Source organism: Sycon ciliatum, chromosome 10 (assembly GCF_964019385.1).
Source record: "Sycon ciliatum chromosome 10, ocSycCili1.1, whole genome shotgun sequence".
NCBI classification, from domain to species: Eukaryota; Metazoa; Porifera; class Calcarea; order Leucosolenida; family Sycettidae; genus Sycon; species Sycon ciliatum.
Window position 1 is genome coordinate 362,419 of NC_088652.1, and position 19,511 is coordinate 381,929.

Genomic DNA, 19,511 nt, shown 5'->3' on the forward strand with positions numbered 1-19,511 from the left:
TGTACACGTGGATCACTGGTACTGGGATGTGTGGATCACTGGTACTGGGATGTGTGGATCACTGGTACTGGGATGTGTAGATCACTGGTACTGGGATGTGTGGATCACTGGTACTGGGATGTGTAGATCACTGGTACTGGGATGTGTGGATCACTGGTACTGGGATGTGTGGATCACTGGTACTGGGATGTGTGCATCACTGGTACTGGGATGTGTAGATCACTGGTACTGGGATGTGTGGATCACTGGTACTGGGACATGTGGATCACTGGTACTGGGATGTGTGGATCACTGGTACTGGGATGTGTGGATCACTGGTACTGGGATGTGTGCATCACTGGTACTGGGATGTGTAGATCACTGGTACTGGGATGTGTGGAGATTCATACACTGCAAGTCACATCATCCTATCATGAACACACTGAATACTTACAAGGCATGCTGGTCATCATAGTTACAGTGGTAGTGGGTCTTGGGTGAACTCTGTATAGAACAGGTATACTTAGCAGTGTAGAGTTGTGTGGAGACAGGGCAAACTCGTACAGGCCATCCTTGAACTGGACTGACTCATTGAACACACTGTAACTACAGACGTTTGACTGGTTTGCATTAGTGATATAAATACACTCAATTTGGTGCGGCCTAAACCAGAGGCTTAAGTTGACCAAGTAGCTGCGCAAATGGGGTGTGGGCATCAGGAACTCATGAAAACTAGCGTTCACGGTGAAGAATTGGGATGGATTATTGGCCAGCTCTGCTGCAACCGTGTCAGCTGTAGTACGAGAGAAAAAGAGACGGTGATAAAGAGACACAGAAAGAGAAAGAGAGAGAGATAAAGACAGACAGACAGACAGACATACATACAGACAGATAGACAGAGAGACAGAATGAGAGAGACAGAGAAAGAGAGAGACAGGCAGACACAGAGAGACAGACAGAGAGAGAGGCAGTGGGAGGGATTGTGGTGTACCCGTGTACATCGTACATAATTGCACTCTCATGTTTCTTATTATTGTACTGCATCTCCTTGCATGGACGTGCGTACGACCTTACAGCATATTTCTCTTGATACTATGCATGCATGTGTGTACATGTACTCCGTGCCCATAATCTACAGTGCATGCTAGTGCTTATCTCTTGTTGCTGTTCAGTCTTTTCCTTGGCAGTTTCCTGACGAGTCGTTCTCACAGTCCTTCATTGCATTATTCTTATTCAATATAACTAATCATCACTTGATGATACCACAGGGATAGAGATGAGCAAACCGATACCATACAGTCAGCATCTATTGCATAACTAGACAGTCCTCGGGCAACTCCCGAGGCAGGTGAAAAAATAGGGTTTGGAAGAATCTGTGAGTGAAATGGTCTTGGTTTGCAGTGGCTGTAGGACATCATTTGTCACGTGATAGATACAAGATAGAGTAGTAAGTAGACCAGCAGGTTTCATGACCCATTTATATATTTCTCATGCACAATGTGTCATAAAAGGCTACATTGTGAACCCTGTTTTAACAGCTCGCCGATAAAGAGCGTTTGTCCCCTAAGCAAGTTCTTTGCTTGTTGTAGAATCAAATCTGTTTTGTGCCAGGAGGATTGCGGCCGCTAGAGTAGAAACTTTACTTAACAGCATCCGACCTTGGCAATAGTAGGTTCCTGCTACATCAGCGAGCTGAGTCGCCGTGTTGACAGGACAAAATACACAAGTATTGTCTTACCTTGCTGAAGAGAAGTGGAGGACGTGTAGATGATCCGGCCAGCAGATCTGATGGCAAATGTCCCTTCAGATAAGGAGAGATTATCCAGCTGGTAAAGTGTATTCTGTGTGTACACACTGTCTACTTTCCACTCTGATTCTAACCAGCTAAACACAGTGATGTTTGAACTCACTGCTGCTTGTCCAGTAGAACTTAGTAGCTCGGTGATGGATTCACCTGCACGAGAACCAGCACGTAGGGCAGTGCAATACAGTGCACTCAGTCACGTGACATGGTGAATATTACCTGACATAGTTGCACATTGTGACGTTATTCCCAAGTTGTACATTGTACTGTTGAGATACCGAATTCAAATAAATCAATACCAATACCATAGCATACCATAGCATAGCATAGCCAGACTGAGTCACAACATTACAGGTTGCAGTAAAACCTGTCAAGGTGACCACTCTGCTGTGGTGACCACTCTGCTGTGCTGACCACTCTGATCATGTGACCACTCTGCTGTGGTGACCACTCTGCTGTGGTGACCACTCTGCTGTGCTGACCACTCTGCTGTGGTGACCACTCTGCTGTGGTGACCACTCTGCTGTGGTGACCACTCTGCTGTGGTGACCACTCTGCTGTGGTGACCACTCTGCTGTGGTGACCACTCTGCTGTGGTGACCACTCTGCTGTGGTGACCACTCTGCTGTGGTGACCACTCTGCTGTGGTGACCACTCTGCTGTGGTGACCACTCTGCTGTGGTGACCACTCTGCTGTGGTGACCACTCTGCTGTGGTGACCACTCTGCTGTGGTGACCACTCTGCTGTGGTGACCACTCTGCTGTGGTGACCACTCTGCTGTGGTGACCACTCTGCTGTGGTGACCACTCTGCTGTGGTGACCACTCTGCTGTGGTGACCACTCTGCTGTGGTGACCACTCTGCTGTGGTGACCACTCTGCTGTGGTGACCACTCTGCTGTGGTGACCACTCTGCTGTGGTGACCACTCTGCTGTGGTGACCACTCTGCTGTGGTGACCACTCTGCTGTGGTGACCACTCTGCTGTGGTGACCACTCTGCTGTGGTGACCACTCTGCTGTGGTGACCACTCTGCTGTGGTGACCACTCTGCTGTGGTGACCACTCTGCTGTGGTGACCACTCTGCTGTGGTGACCACTCTGCTGTGGTGACCACTCTGCTGTGGTGACCACTCTGCTAATGTGACCACTCTGCTGTGGTGACCACTCTGCTGTGGTGACCACTCTGCTGTGGTGACCACTCTGCTGTGGTGACCACTCTGCTGTGGTGACCACTCTGCTGTGGTGACCACTCTGCTGTGGTGACCACTCTGCTGTGGTGACCACTCTGCTGTGGTGACCACTCTGCTGTGGTGACCACTCTGCTGTGGTGACCACTCTGCTGTGGTGACCACTCTGCTGTGGTGACCACTCTGCTGTGGTGACCACTCTGCTGTGGTGACCACTCTGCTGTGGTGACCACTCTGCTGTGGTGACCACTCTGCTGTGGTGACCACTCTGCTGTGGTGACCACTCTGCTAATGTGACCACTCTGCTGTGGTGACCACTCTGCTGTGGTGACCACTCTGCTGTGGTGACCACTCTGCTGTGGTGACCACTCTGCTGTGGTGACCACTCTGCTGTGGTGACCACTCTGCTGTGGTGACCACTCTGCTGTGGTGACCACTCTGCTGTGGTGACCACTCTGCTGTGGTGACCACTCTGCTGTGGTGACCACTCTGCTGTGGTGACCACTCTGCTGTGGTGACCACTCTGATAATGTGATCACTCTGATAAGGGGACCACTCTGATAAGGTGACCACTCTGCTGTGGTGACCACTCTGATAATGTGATCACTCTGATAAGGGGACCACTCTGATAAGGTGATCACTCTGATAATGTGACCACCTGTCCCAGGGAACCGCTTTGATAATGTGACCACCTGTCCTGTAGGACCACTCTGATAATGGGACCACTCTGATAATGTGACCACCTGTCCTGGAGGACCACTCTGATTATGTAACCACCTGTCCCGGAGGACCACTCTGATTATATGACCACTCTCATAAGGTGAACACCTGTCGCAGAGGACCAGCACATACAACTAGTTCCAAGGGATGTGCAGTCAAATGGACTAGGAGACCATCTGTACACAGGGATCACATCTGTACACAGGGATCACATCTGTGCACAGGGATCACATTTTGAATGTCCATGGAGCAGTGGGCGTAGGCAGGCTTAATATACTGTACATGCGACTGCACTGTACACTCTATCCTTTTAGCACGTGATCTATCCGAATTATGTCACCATTACTGTACGGTAAAGGAGGATAATGGATTGGGGGGAGGGGTGTAGTGCACTGCACGCTGGATAGGTTAGGAACTATCTAGTACTTCTCGTAGCTCTTTGATAACACATCATGCCAATAACCACCGGGGGAGGGGGGGGGGGGGGTGTTGAAGAAGGTTAGGGGGTTGAACAAGATAGAACCTACTAGATTCACCTACTAGAGTATCACTAAGAAAGTGGTGGCCATCACGTGACTGCATTATAAAAAAGAGAGTTTTTGTCAACTGACAACCGCTCTATTCATTTGCTATTCACACTCGGCGACTATATTCCACACCTTTTTAAATCCGAATAGTTGCATCAGTCCACATATTCCCAGCTGACAGTGTACCGATGTACAGTGATTTAAAATTGGAAACGGAACACTCATGTCCGAGTCTCTTCTCCAGGCAGTCCGGGCCCAGTCACTGGCCCACTGCCCAGTCACTGGCCATAACTTGGAAATGTACAAGAAACTCTCAATCACGTTCATATAGATTGGGAAAGGCCATAAATATGGCATATGACGTCACTATTTCCACCAAAATTCGGAAAAAGAGTAGTAATATTTCCACTGAAACTCGCCCCGTGACTGCCATGTGGACTGAAACTCGCCCAGTGGCTGCCATGTGGACCGAGGTTCCCGTAACTTGGAGGTCGGGATAAGAGAGAGATGACTGTATACCTATCTAGAGCTGCAGACAGTGGGAAAGCCAGGCAGCTCTTTTACGTCACATCATTCCTGGCTGAGAGTGCATTCGAAGCGACGTGAGCTGGCAATAGAGCAGCAGAACATCTGAATACCGTGCAGGGGTGTCACAGGACAGTGGAGAGTGGTACGACCGGGGGTTGGGGGTGTCTATCTTCGTCAACAGGGTACGTTTTAGAGCTCTACAGGTGCTCTGGGCAGACCATCCGGGACGAAAAATGGTACGACCAAGATCGCACTGGTCATACGGTGTGTAACGCCTCTGTCGTGAATGTGAGCTTCACTGTACATCATTATAGCAAGCCACTCTCGCTAACATGTACTATGGTGTGCAATAGAACATAGGTTTTCATATCCAGGGCAACGGTAGAGAGTGTGTTGTAGCATGCGAGGATGTCAGGCAAGATCATATCACTTACAGCTGTGTGCGGATGTACGGATATAACCGGGTCTGCACTGACACCGGTCTTCATTTCGTACCGCCACCAAGTTGTCGCTGCCGTTGCAGTACCCTGTATCATTACACACAGGAACACATTACACTGTAACACTGAACACAGAAACACATTGCACTCAATAGCAATAAACATGTTACACAGCAGGAAAAATGCAATTCTTATTAATCCAGCGGCTACGAACAAGAGTTACAAGACTAAGACATGGCAAATCAAGGCAAACATAGAGCATAGCTTTGGGGTAGAATAGTGTTCCGGCATAATTCAGGTAATAGTGCTGCTTGTCATATGGGCTACGTCGTGCCAAGTAGACCTTGCAGTCTGTTTGAATAAGTACTCTGCTGGACTCAATAAGACTTTCTTAGCAAAAATTGGTCCCACACATACACAGAGTATCACTTGAGAGTAACTCCACAGGAAACGTACGAGACACGCAGACGGTCGGCCTGGCTGCGGTGCAGGAGTCTGGAAGTACTGCCGGCCTTGATGGCGAATACACCTCGCACTCAGCTGACCCGGTCGTGCCGCTGGTGTAGAGGGGTATGGTGGTGGCGTTGTTGTCTCTCAGCCCCTGAGACGAATTCAGGAGCTGAGAGACGCAGCTGACCTGCTGCATGTTGGTGGACAACAGCCAACCACCATACCGTTGGCGACACGTCCGGTTTGCATCGTCAGCTGAGAACGAGATGCTGTGATACGTGAATTTGTACGATCCGCACACTGTAGATGGGTCCATATTAGCTACACGGCAATACAACAGGAGAAATAATACGATCATTTCATCGTTACGCACTTCACTTTAACCGTTCGAAAGCCGCCCATACTGGAATGCGCATAAAAGAATAATTTCTTATGAGAGTGCCACCATACATGTTGCACCCAGTACAATTTATCACACGTATGACTCACTCTTCCCCGTTCTTTGGAGAAAGAAGTGAATTCCAGTGGCTTAAACTTTAAAAGTATGTAAAAGCAGCTACCTAAAGCAAAACACCATTTTGACTCGGCGACCTCAAGAATGAATGTACTGAAATTGATGTTGGGCCAATTTTAAAATTACAACCTGTAATGATATTTCACAAGAAGTGTCAGCACTGACACAATCCATACAGTCAAGTAAAAACAATTTTGTAACCGGACATTATCATTCCCTTTTCATCTCGGGTGGTTACTGTTACAGGGAATAATGAAAAACTGTCAAACAACTTATGAATAGGCGACCCGGAAATAATAACTGCATTATAGCAATAAATAGCATTAGTGAAGCGGACATTACGCAAAGAACAAAGAGAATATATGGTGAGTAAATTGTCCTTATCGATTTTCTTGAGACTATCCTCAAAAATAGGAAAAGGAAAAGTTGTCTCACAACAGAACATATGCGGGGAACAAACTAGCTTATACGTCTACAGGAGAGTGCGGAATATAAAGTTGAGCTTCACTAATACTATTTATCGCTACAGCAACTTAAAGACCTCAAGCAAAAGAATAGATCCTCTGTAATTTTCTGTAAAGATACAAACTATAAAGATATCTTACCGTGAGTTCGTCCGCAGACGACTCTATGGAGGGTGGATGAGCACTGATTGTCCTCCGGCGGTAATTCGTCTCCCAGAAACGTAAAACTGCAATTGTCGGCACCGCGACTGAAGTCGACAACGGTGTCCGACAATTGCAGTTTGTTTCCAATATCACGGTAGTGAAGTCCATCCAGCAATTTGGTGTAGCTGGTGTGGACTCTTACATGACCAAGCAACGGCAGTAAACTTGACTTGCATGCCGTGATCTGGGGAAAGCTGGCGAGATGGCTGCCTTGACCTTGGCAGAAATGCTCGCCAGCAACCCACGTTTCCTGGGTGGTGCTGACATATACTTCGTTACCGCCGTCTCCGCTGCAATCGAGCCACGTGTTGACTGCAATAACACATGGAGAAAAATGAATTCTTGTTATGAGTAGTGCTCGTCCTTCTTTACAGTGTGTACATTACAGCACACATTGCAGCACACAACTTTCACACCAACGTTGAACTCGAGTGACAGGAACGCGACCAAACAGGCTGTAAGTTGTACCCTGCAGGCACGGTGACCAGGTGACTTGTGTACGCATGAGCACGAAACCGCTTACCGTATCTCCCCGAATATAAGTCACACTCGATTATAAGTCGCACCCCCATTTCCAGGTTTGAGCCATATTGTTTTGCTATATTGACTTCAGTAGTAAGTCATGCTCGATTGTAAGTCGCACCCCTTTTTCACCCTTGATTTTTAGTGTAAAAAGGTGCGAATTATAATCGAGGAAATACGGTATTCAACTGTGCTCGATTGGGAATAAGGACCGAACGCTGCATAGCAGCCTTTTCGGAACAAAACCAGTCGACTCAGCCTCAGGAAGAGTACAACGTATGGGCCAATCGCGGTCATCCGTGCCTTTATAAGAACGAAATGGCGCTTTTAGTGACATTTTGCATACAAATCCCCATCTAGTAGGGCACAGTCACCCAGTTTCGGTGGAAGTGCGCGAGTTAGATTAGGAATAAAGGAGGATTGGAGCGTTTCAGCTTCCTCGGACCAAGACCATTCGACTCAGCACCCCGAAGACTACAACTGGTTAAAATTTGATTCTAGGCTTCACTTCCCCTTTAATTAACTACAGTGGGTGAACGCTAGAACGGTAAGGGAGGCAGGGCTCCGGTCCAGGTCATTCAACTGGATTTCAATGTCCACAACATCATAATCACAACAGAATTTTCATTTTTCACTTTTCTTTGGGTTGCTGGTTCGAATCCAACGTTGGAGAGTCAATTCTATTCACTCCAAAAAATGTTCTTTCTTCATTTTTGTGTAACTCAGTAAAGCAGTACACGCTAAAAGCAGTAAGGGTGCGCGGGCCCAGTCAACTCTTTTGATTTCGATGTCCACGACTGTAGAACGGTCTGTAGAGTAAAAGACTCCTAACGTTTGCGGCACGAGGCTGAAGGAAATTTTGAAGATTTTCCCATTTTCCGTGAGGGTATACATGTACATGTACATGTACAATCATGTATGTACGCAAGCTAGAAACGGACGTTTGAATGAACTAGTTACGATGTAAAGCCATCTTACCGAATATACTTGTACCATTGATGGTCTGCCGTAACCATGCCAGCATGTAACATGACCAGGCCGCCCAGCAACTACATTTCAAAAATAAATCGTCGACTGGACGAAGCCCCAGGCCATGGTTGTTGACTGCTACAAGTACAAGACGTAGATCTACCACTACAGTACAGTAGTACAATTATGTACTAGTCAAGTACAGCATTCTGACTACTGCCACTACTGGTAATGCAATGGTACTTGACACACAACTAACACACCGGGTCCTTCCACTTCACCTACGACAATAATACTTATTATTAAAATTAATAGTAGTAGTACCTAACCCCCAGAAGTGGCTCGGAACGGTGGCTGTGACTAAAAGTAAAACAAGCCTGGTTTGGGGACCTGGTACAAAGTAGAAGCTGACACAGTACAGACTAAGTGGCCGGCTGCGTTTCTTTGCCGACTCGAAATCAAAGCTCAAACTCAAACGAGTCGAAGTCAAACAAAGCCAGATGCAGAGCCAGCGGCAGAGCGGCGAGCGCTACATAACATGCGCACATAACATCATTGTTCCCATGAAAATGTAGTATCCCTGCTTTACAGTTTACACATGACTAGTAGTACATGTATTTTGCATGACTCTTATTGTTTAGAAGCATACAGTACTTCCTACATTTACGATTGTTCTTCCATGATCCTTGCATGGCGCCACTACACACTGGAGAGTAGCTAGACCAACACTAATTATCAGTAGTCTTCATTGTTTCCAAAATACAATACTTGTGCCGCTATGCTTCATTTGCAAGAGGTCCTTGTGCAGTTGTATGGACTTATCTGCACTGCGATATCAGCCTCATGCTCCAATGCTTCCTTTGTAGCACTGATGCGCGCTGCGAGTAATCAATGGCATTTCCAGATTGCTTGCTACACTATCACATACATTCTTTAGCTGTTTTGCTGCCTGCTGCTTGTTTCCCGCAATAGACACCAGCTGAAGCTTCCTAGCTGGCCCCCTTGCCAACGGCCTTGTTAGATTCTATATAAGTTCTCTAGTTTTGCATCTCATAAGAGAGAGATCAGAGAAGAGAGAGGAGAGAGAGTCGTGGTTGAGAGAGAGCAAGTTCACTTTCACTTTGATATAAGATAACCTCCAGGCCGTGCCGGAGTAAGTTCAGATACGTTGGTTGACTGACTGTGGGTAGTAGCCTCCTAGCCTTAGATCACGCACGTTACATTGGCGGCAGCGGTGGTTCAATTTTATAATTGCTAGATTCGAACCCACCTAGTATCCTGGTATCTGTATTGCATTGATGGCAGCGGCGCTACAGAATTGATGGCAGCGGTAAATTGTTTATTGGTATAACCGGTACCAGCATGGCCCAACCTGATGCGTCTGTCGCCGCTACTCCTTCGCCCGCCACGTCTCCCCCTAGCCCGAAATGATGACGGACAGCGTCTCTACCGATCAAGCTCCATGTCCAATGTAAGCTAATTCCCGATATGGCATTCTCTTTCCTGTCTTCCTTCAGTCTTTCTGTTCTCTTCAGTCTTCCTTTATGCAAGAGAGTGAATCCAGTTTAGTCCGGTAGGCGTCCGATCATGGTGAGCCACGGTCTACCTAGCTAACCTGGGACAATGTGTGTGCGAATGCCCTTGTGTACTCAGTTCGGCTTGGTACTGCGATTTGGCTGGCAGGTTGTGCCAGGGTTGTGCAGCAAGTCAACTGTGGTTTTTTCTAAGGTCCTATTTGGAGGACAATATTCCCTTTTTGACCCCGTGAGATGGTGAGAACCTGATGTGCTTCTATTTTGATTTCTTATCAGTTCAGTTCTTCTGTCTACTCTAAAAACGTTATCATTTCCGATATTATTTGCCATATTCCGGTTGACGCTCTGCAAGTAATACACTATCTACTATGACGTTCACACCGCCTCCTATGATCTGCTGCTGAGCTCGAGCTACTACTACTACTACTACTACTCCTACTAGTGTCAGTTGTCACCCTTTCGTCCGAATATCAAGCACTCTGTTCAAGATTCAAGAATACATGTACGTGAATGCAAGTTAGTTGTCCAGTCCACCTACTGACGGTGTCTTCCAGTGAGTAGTGCTCAGCATACAACACCGAACTCGTTGTCAAATCACGAGGGCGTGATTTAGTGTAGGAAGGGAGGGTGTAGTATCCCTGCTTTACAGTTTACACATGACTAGTAGTACATGTATTTTGCATGACTCTTATTGTTTAGAAGCATACAGTACTTCCTACATTTACGATTGTTCTTCCATGATCCTTGCATGGCGCCACTACACACTGGAGAGTAGCTAGACCAACACTAATTATCAGTAGTCTTCATTGTTTCCAAAATACAATACTTGTGCCGCTATGCTTCATTTGCAAGAGGTCCTTGTGCAGTTGTATGGACTTATCTGCACTGCGATATCAGCCTCATGCTCCAATGCTTCCTTTGTAGCACTGATGCGCGCTGCGAGTAATCAATGGCATTTCCAGATTGCTTGCTACACTATCACATACATTCTTTAGCTGTTTTGCTGCCTGCTGCTTGTTTCCCGCAATAGACACCAGCTGAAGCTTCCTAGCTGGCCCCCTTGCCAACGGCCTTGTTAGATTCTATATAAGTTCTCTAGTTTTGCATCTCATAAGAGAGAGATCAGAGAAGAGAGAGGAGAGAGAGTCGTGGTTGAGAGAGAGCAAGTTCACTTTCACTTTGATATAAGATAACCTCCAGGCCGTGCCGGAGTAAGTTCAGATACGTTGGTTGACTGACTGTGGGTAGTAGCCTCCTAGCCTTAGATCACGCACGTTACAAAAATAAAAATGGCAACCAATGATTCGTTTCCATGGCAATAACAAAATTGACAACCACTCGCCACGCGGCGCGCGCGGACAAGGCAAGCTCTACACTACTACACTACTAGTACTAGTAGTACTAGTAGTAGGCTTGCATGAAGAATGAGCACGGCGGGGCGCGACTTAGGACTAAAAAAAGAAGTTCTTGTGCAGTTTCAGACAGTCTGTAGCTGTGCGACCAGAGTCATGGCACACACTACGGGGGTGATGTCAAAAAAGGGTTTGAAAGCATTTCGTGTTCCCATTCAGTCTTGAGTTTGGCTTATTGTCACACGATAAAAGGGAGTTCGACCACTGAGAGTATTGACCGACCAAGCTATCCACCTCTCGCCCTAGTCTCTGCCGGTGTCCACGATCACCTCCGTGGTTTTCCAAAGAATGATATTTTACAAACCTCCGCAGGAATGGTCAAATACATGTACCGTAAATGGCAGACTGTCAGACTTTATTTACAGCCAGTTTCTGATCCCAAACCGGGTCAGCCGCGTCAGCGACACGCTTGCCTTGAGGGTACTTGGACCAGCTTGGAAGAAGACCACCCGGGTTAGTCAATCAGAGGGACCTAAGATTCCCTGATGTACAATAGCCGCACTGGAATGTACAAGAACCCGGGACTGACGGGGTTGCAAGAGTTGCGCCAAGTGAACGTGTACAAGTGTACCTGGTGCCGTGGTTGGTTTGAAATCCTAGAGGAGGCACAGTATGTAGCTGGCTGGCTGGTTGGTTGTCTTGGCTCTGTTACGTCACGTTCTTCTCTACACCATACTAGTACTACTCTACTAGTACGGTCTGTGACCTAGTCATTACCGGACGAGAACATGCTCACTCGTCCACCGAAGCAATCCATCCCAACTAAAATTACTTACCCAAGTCCACTCACGCTCATTGTTTTACAACATGTGAGCTACCGGAGAACACGGAGTCGACTAGTCTGAGCATTACCGGATTACGTACCGGGTAATGTCGTTATCCCATTGATACGCCTATGCATAATAATAATACATGCACCTGTGGCTAGTATTCCTGTAGACCTATGAAGTATGATGCAGTCCCGCAGCATTCGACTGGGACTCTGTGCACTGACTGACTGTCTGACTGTCTGCACTGACTGACTGTACACTGACTGACTGACTGACTGCAGTGTAGAATGTATCACTATACTAGTCTACAGACAGTCCAGAGGCAGAGGCACGGAGAGACACTTGTCAGCGACACGCTATCGTGTGTCACCATGGTCACGTCTGGAGCAAATACTGTATAACACCTTTATTTCGGTGTAATTTAAATTTCGGTAACTTCGGTACTGGTCCTGGATCACCTAATTTAACATTACACCTAAAATTTTCCGAAATACCAAAATATGTAAAAATCATGAACATCACTGTCAAATTAAAAAAAATCAACTTGTACACTGATAGTGCATGTACTTATAATATACATGTACATTATGTGGAGCCTAGCTAGCCGGAGATATTAGTGACATTAGTGATTAGTGCATGCAAGATGCGTTTTTTTTTTTTTTTTTTTTTGGTGCCTGCATACCGAATTTATCCTTACACCGAAAGGTCAGGGGTTGGCTTTTACCGAAATTTTACAACACCGAAAATAAGGTGATATACAGTAATAATAATTGTAAAGGCTACACGGCTACCGTGTATTTGTGATGCACATAATGACGTCATGACTGTACAATCATGTACACTTATATGAGACATTCTCTCTCGCTCTCTCCTCCTGACGTCCGGATGCAATAATTATTAAAACGGAGCCAACACGAGTGATTGCTTGGATACTACGACTGTGTGCTTGCATGTACAGCGTGCACATAGGATCCGTCTAGCTCTGCGATCGCGACATGAAGCCTGAGTGGAGCTAGATGAAGTGTCGAGTCACACTCACAGTGTCAGTGCATGTCCTACCTGTACGTGTACACATGCCCGCGCGTGTCGAGACGTATTCCCTTTGACAGATGCCAGAAGATAGACTACACAACCTGACACAACATGACAGGCTCAGGAGGGTGCTTAACAACTCAAGGTCAGAGGATACGCTCCATGACAGGGCAACGCGTGTCCTGCTAAATCGGACACAGGGGACTATCGTAAAGTAACCGTGAACTGTTAAAGAACAGTAGAAACGTGCACGTTCCGTCACGCTCTAGACAATACAGTACAACACCAACACCACCGTAACAACAACAACAACAACAATACAAGCACGAGAGCCAGAGTATCAGCATCTGCGTAGACTACTGTCCTGGACATGGAAGTACAGTCGAAGGACCGGTGCCCGCGCCCTCACTGTGTACAGAACGTAGCATGCAGTGCGCGTGTACACTTTGATCGTAGTGCACAATGTACTACCGCCAAGTAACGGCTGCATGGCCACCGCGCTCGCCCTGGGACCGCTTGACCTCCAACAGGGGTTTGCATGTCCACGACAGTACAGACTCAGTAGGTGTACTACTGAGTACTAGTAATAGTATAGTATTAGTAATAGAATATTCAGTAGTTCCTGTACTGACTGCAGTTCTACTCTAGTAGTACTACTACTTCTAGTACAGTTCCAGTATCCCCGCATGCAGTAGGCCTACAGTGTACACACAGCGTCCAACGACGTTACCATGGTTACGTCTGTAGACCATGCTACTACGTACAGCACAATCCTGTGAAGCCCCGAAATCAGCAGCAGAGACAATGGCCATTGCATTGTCTCACACAACGCAGTCTTCGCTACTCTACGTCACGTGGAATGAAACCAGAGGTCTCATAACGGGTGATATATTGATGGTGCCAGCAGCTATGGAAGGACAAGTAGCTTACTGACCTTGTACTGCTAAGACACTGTTCCTATGATACATGCTGCTGTAACACACATCCGACCTATTTTTCATTAGGTGTCATCGCATCTCCGGTAATCGTCCAATTCTCATCACTCTCCCCCTCTCATACATGTAATAGTTATCTAGGTGGTATACCTGGTATCCGCAGGGGGACGAGCTCTGTAAAACAGGAGGTCTCTAACATATCTTACCACTATCCGCAGAATCCACTATGGGCTGGTTATCTCTACCGTTACCGCATACCCCAAATATCCCACCTCTTATTCGCACAGGTTTTGTCCTAAGAATACCATGAATGTTATCGTTCCAGTCCGCGACACCTTACCTATACCTCAAATCTAGACTTGTATGCTGCTGCATCCACTACCACTCTGCAACATTACCTTGATGCTTCCAAGTGCACCCTGGCGCATTCAATTTTCCTTGACCAGCACCCTGCTCATTTACAGTCCCTTAATTGGTTCAATTCAGGTGGCACCACCCGAAGCTGCGTTCGTCTCCCCCTAGCTAGGTCTACCCTATTCGTAAATTCCCCTTTCTTTTCCTCCTACTCCACGTGGCTCCAACTGCCTCCCAGTGTTAGACAAGCTCCAGATATGCCCAAATTCCGTACCCTCGTCAGACAGCACTTCAGTATCTCCCAGTAAACAAAGTCACAGTCACCACTTCCGCTGCATAGCTCGCTGAGCATCCCATTGCTTTGTAAGTTGCTAATCCCTTCCCATTTTGTGTACGTGCTCTTAATTTTCTTTTTTTCTCTTCTTCCGTGGTTGGTCTCACCCTCTCCTCAATTCAATTGGCTGTCTTGACATGCCACGAGGTGCAGAAATAAATAAATAAATAAATAAATAATACACGGAGGGATACTGCTCGCTCGCATGGGTGCCATTCCTCTTCGACATGGATGAACTCTGCTCTGGGTGGATGCGGCTCGCTGATCTGCTTCATTTTCTAAGCCCCGCTCGATCCCGCCGCGTTCAAAGTACTAAAATGCACACCGTCATCTAGGCAAACATTCACTCTTGTCAGAACTGTACTTCTGGTGTAGTACGTTAAGTGGATACCAGCACACTGCCTGAGAAGACTACTGGCAAACAAGTGGTCAAGATCGTGCTAGCTAGTCGCTTTGAACTTGCAGAAACAAAGTTACGGACCAAAGCGGACACGCACGCTTTGCACAATGCCTATAACAATTACCGATCTAACGATTCTGCCCGACAGACCAGGCTCCATAAGTATTAATGCTGCATCGAATACGCCGACGTCAAGGGCAAGGACTATGCTGTCACGCTCACGGCTTGTGATGCAGGCAGTCAAGGCGCAATCAAACCAATGGACCATTTGTCACGCTTATCATTACACTTTGTCACTGGTCTGTGGTGGGGCCAGTTTGAAATCTGGCGAAAAAGGCAATTAGCTACCCGGCCCAGTGCTTTCCGGAATCACGTTGTCCATCATGAAGTTGTCTCGCATGTCTGACGCCAAGCAGAGGAGTCTAGAGGATCGCGATCACAGAGATCACAGAGTCACTACCCTGGACTAGTCATCATCAGCTGTACCAATCGATGCCAGTGCACTAGTCTACAGAAACAAGTCAACGTCTCATGTCAAGTGAGAATGCTGTGCTATCCTGAACTGGCGGGGATCTGGCTGTGGTACGGTTTCTCCAAGCCCCCTGTGGTCTAACCATTATCCTGTTTACGATTGTACTAATGGTAGCAGTTACGACGAGGAGCCTACAGTTCACGGGTAGTTACGATGACCAACCTACAGTTCACGGCCTTAACGATAACTATAACTTTGGACTATTGACGATAGATCACGTCCGTTTGAATGAGCATGCAGGTAATCCTTTATCCTCAAGAGGCATGCCAACAAATCCAACGTTAACCCTCACGCAAATACATGTAGTTAGTGCAGACGTATGCCATTGTGCTGATAAGGGTTCTTTGTTACGGTTATGTTGGGTTAAACTATTCAATAGTGCGTGGTGATGATTGTGACTGGGCTAAGCTTGCTCGTGGAAGAAGCTTTCTCCAACAAAGATACTATAATATCTGTTCTTGGGACAAAATATTTCCCTGAAGCAAGGCTTTCTGTCCCTGATTCCTTATTGACACAGAATATTCAATCGCTGGCTCAAACCTGACAATTCTGGATTAAGATTAATGCAATAATGGTACCTTCAAGACAAAAATCAATATCCCAGAAGTGCCAATCTGATATAATCTATATCATTTTTACAGCATCTAGTTCAGATCATGTCCATGTAAGGAGTTTAGCTGGGGCCAGAACCGTCAGCGAAGTGTTCCACTTAGTACTCACTATCTCTCTCTCTCTCTGGCTCGGTCCGCTGTCTCTATATTTGTGCCTCACTCTCTATATCTGTTTATCTCTCTCTCTCTCTCTCTCTCTCTCTCTCTCTCTCTCTCTCTCTCTCTCTCTCTCTCTCTCTCTCTCTCTCTCTCTCTCTCTCTCTCTCTCTCTCTCTCTCTCTCTCTCTCTCTCTCTCTCTCTCTCTATGTCTCTCTCTCTCTCTGTCTGTCTCTCTCTGTCTGTCTCTCTCTTTCTCTCTCTCTCTCTCTCTCTCTCTCTCTCTCTCTCTTTCTCTCTCTCTCTCTCTCTCTCTCTCTCTCTCTCTCTACCTATCTATCTACATGTATTTATCGATCTATCCCTTCCGCTCACCTCCCAGTAAAGGGTGGCCGGACTAGTATTTAGCTAAGAACACTTGCTTCATGACTTCGTTTTAGCGAAATCTCTGCATGGCTAAACTATGACGCAACGCGGTATTGAATTCTACACATACATGTACATGTTATGTACATGTTATGTTATGTCATTGATCACTATTGGGACGACCAATCAGTTTAGCGTTACCATGGGCACAATGAATCTAGCAGCACGAGGCATCATGCCGGAGCTCTGGGGTCTGGTGGTGCTTAGTCACGTGATGAGGCTCAAACCTTAGTAGTACTAGTACTAAGGTTTGAGCCTCATCACGTGGCATAGTGTGAATGGGCGAAAACTTCAACGGGCCACTGCGCGGCCACTTTTGCTTGTTTTTCGCTGAAACTTCACCAAGATCCTCCTGAAACCTAGAGCTTTCGATTAAAAAAAATTTGGTGCCAAAATCCAAAGAATAAGAAATCACATGTCACGTGACTGAACACCCTACTAGTACTAGGTACTCCTATTACGTGCTCTGCACAGTCGATTGTGATATGCGCGCATGCCATGAACTAGAGTTGGCTTTTTCACGGATATGAAGCCATGCGACCACGGCCCAGTAGTACAGTTGCGCTCGGTGAAATCCGGCCCGAAGTGCATAACTGGCGCCCAGTACTGATGCGGCCCTTGACGCCCTCAAAGTTGTACAAGTGCTAGTGTGCGCGTGTGCCGTATGAACTGTGCATGTGCTGTACTCATACGCATGCATGCTTACACCAAAGTGTAAAAACCGCGCCAAACAAAGACAAGTGTAACATTCATTTCAGTTCAGCACAAGTAAAGAAGACGGAGATCGTTTCGAAGCAGTTTATTTCATACACAGAACAGCAGGGCTTCAATATTTTGTGTGGCCACCATCAGCTTCGATTAGGGCTTCAACACGACGTGACATTGACTCCACGACTCCACGTATGGGGAAACTGTGTCAGGACCCAACGAGTCCCACGCCAGGTGCAGTGCCTGCACCAGCTGGTCAGCATTCTCGCAGCGATGTGGAATTATTCTCTTCTTGAGAAGAGCCCACACATTCTCGTTTGGATTCATGTCCGGCGAGCAGGGAGGTTGAAACAGGATGTTGGGTACTCCGCTATCGAGAAGATCCTGCTGTGCTTGAGTGAAGTGAATGAAAGAAATTTTGAACTGTTTTTAGCATGCAACACGTGCACTCCGAACTTTTACACGAGGTGCGTACAGTTGAGTTCATACACACAAATCGCCAGTGATGTAATGGGAGCTGGCTTCGCGGCGCCGGCTTTGCACTTCGGGCCGGATTTCACCGAGCGCAACTGTACTAGGTACTCCTATTACGTGCTCTGCACAGTCGATTGTGATATGCGCGCATGCCATGAACTAGAGTTGGCTTTTTCACGGATATGAAGCCATGCGACCACGGGTTTCCTACTTGCACTAGGAATGCTCATCTCTTCAGACACGCAAGAAACCACACAATCACACTTGACGTGACGTGCACTTCGCAAAAGTGGCAAGTCTGCCTCACTACCATCCCAAGTCTTTCCTGGACGTCATAATTGCGAGCAATTGAACCCTGCACCCCTTCAAAGGCACGACGCAACACCGATAGTTTCGACGAAAAATCGGCTGTAGATCGAATTTCAGCTACATTATACATCGCATATCGCCTAAAGCAACTAAAACGTTTCCACTCCCCCCCCCCTTTTCCACGCAGAAAAAACGCAAGATCTCTATCACGGCACGGCACAGAGCTGCTACTAGTATACTGTTCAACACAAGCTAGTCTTCGTAAGATCAAATCTCAACTGTACGCTACTTAGTCTTGTACTTCTATGCATATAACACAGCTACTAAGTCTTGTACTTCTATGCATATAACACAGCTACTAAGTCTTGTACTTCTATGCATATAACACAGCTACTAAGTCGAAATAGCGTGAAATGATCAAATCATGAACCTAGCTAGCTCCCTTCCACACACCCAATCGATCTGTATAAATTGCCGAGCAAAAAAAGGTCGAGCGCCGCTCAAAGCTCTAGTGGAGTTTTTGATCGGCACAAGCACTTCTATGTACGCAGGCATGCACACATTAGATGGTCGTGACTTACGTTCTTGTCCGCGGCTCTCCGAGGTGAAAAGGAGGATGAGGACAGAAGCCAGTGCAAGCACGGACATAACAACTGATCCAGCCTGTAGCACAAACGCAGCAAAATTACAAAAATAATGTCTGCCGCTTTGATGAACATCCTTGGCCTGGAAACAATGTGTAGATGCGTTCAGAAAACATGAAGTTTGTGTGATTTTTCGCGTGAACCATGGTACCAGGTTCTGAGAATAATTTTGAACAGGAACAGTTTTCATTTCCACTCAGCCGTATTACAATTATTATTATCTGATGGTGAACATGCTGCAGGTTTCTTTACCAAGCGCCACCATCCCTGGTCCATGTACTCACAGAGCATGTGTGTGTAGTGCTGAGATGGCCCGCGCGCTAGGCCACTCACGAATCTACACTTGCTACCAACCACCTTCCCCGTTTGGCAGGAGCAGATTGGACCAAGACATCATCGTCAAAGCACTACATGGTTGACAAGCATCTCAGGGCGACTGGTTTCGTGTATGTGTGTGCGTTTATGTAGGCACAATACGAAACAGATAGTTATTGCCCCTCACAAGAATAATATGAACATGACAGGCAGTGCGAAGATAAATTAGAATTATTATTTCTTACCATGCTTGTCAATCTGACACACTATAGAAGTCTGTCTTCTTGAGCTGGTCGGCGGAATATAGAATAAGGG

General features: G+C 46.8%; 1 long non-coding RNA gene across 1 annotated transcript; it reads right to left on the reverse strand.

Moving 5' to 3' along the window:
• Nucleotides 1–6,790: 6,790 nt before the first annotated feature.
• Nucleotides 6,791–19,511, reverse strand: LOC135825649 (uncharacterized). Its single transcript, XR_010555098.1, has 3 exons — nucleotides 19,442–19,511; nucleotides 18,819–18,900; nucleotides 6,791–7,129 (listed from the first exon to the last, which is right to left on the reverse strand). It is a non-coding gene; the product is annotated as an uncharacterized LOC135825649 (long non-coding RNA).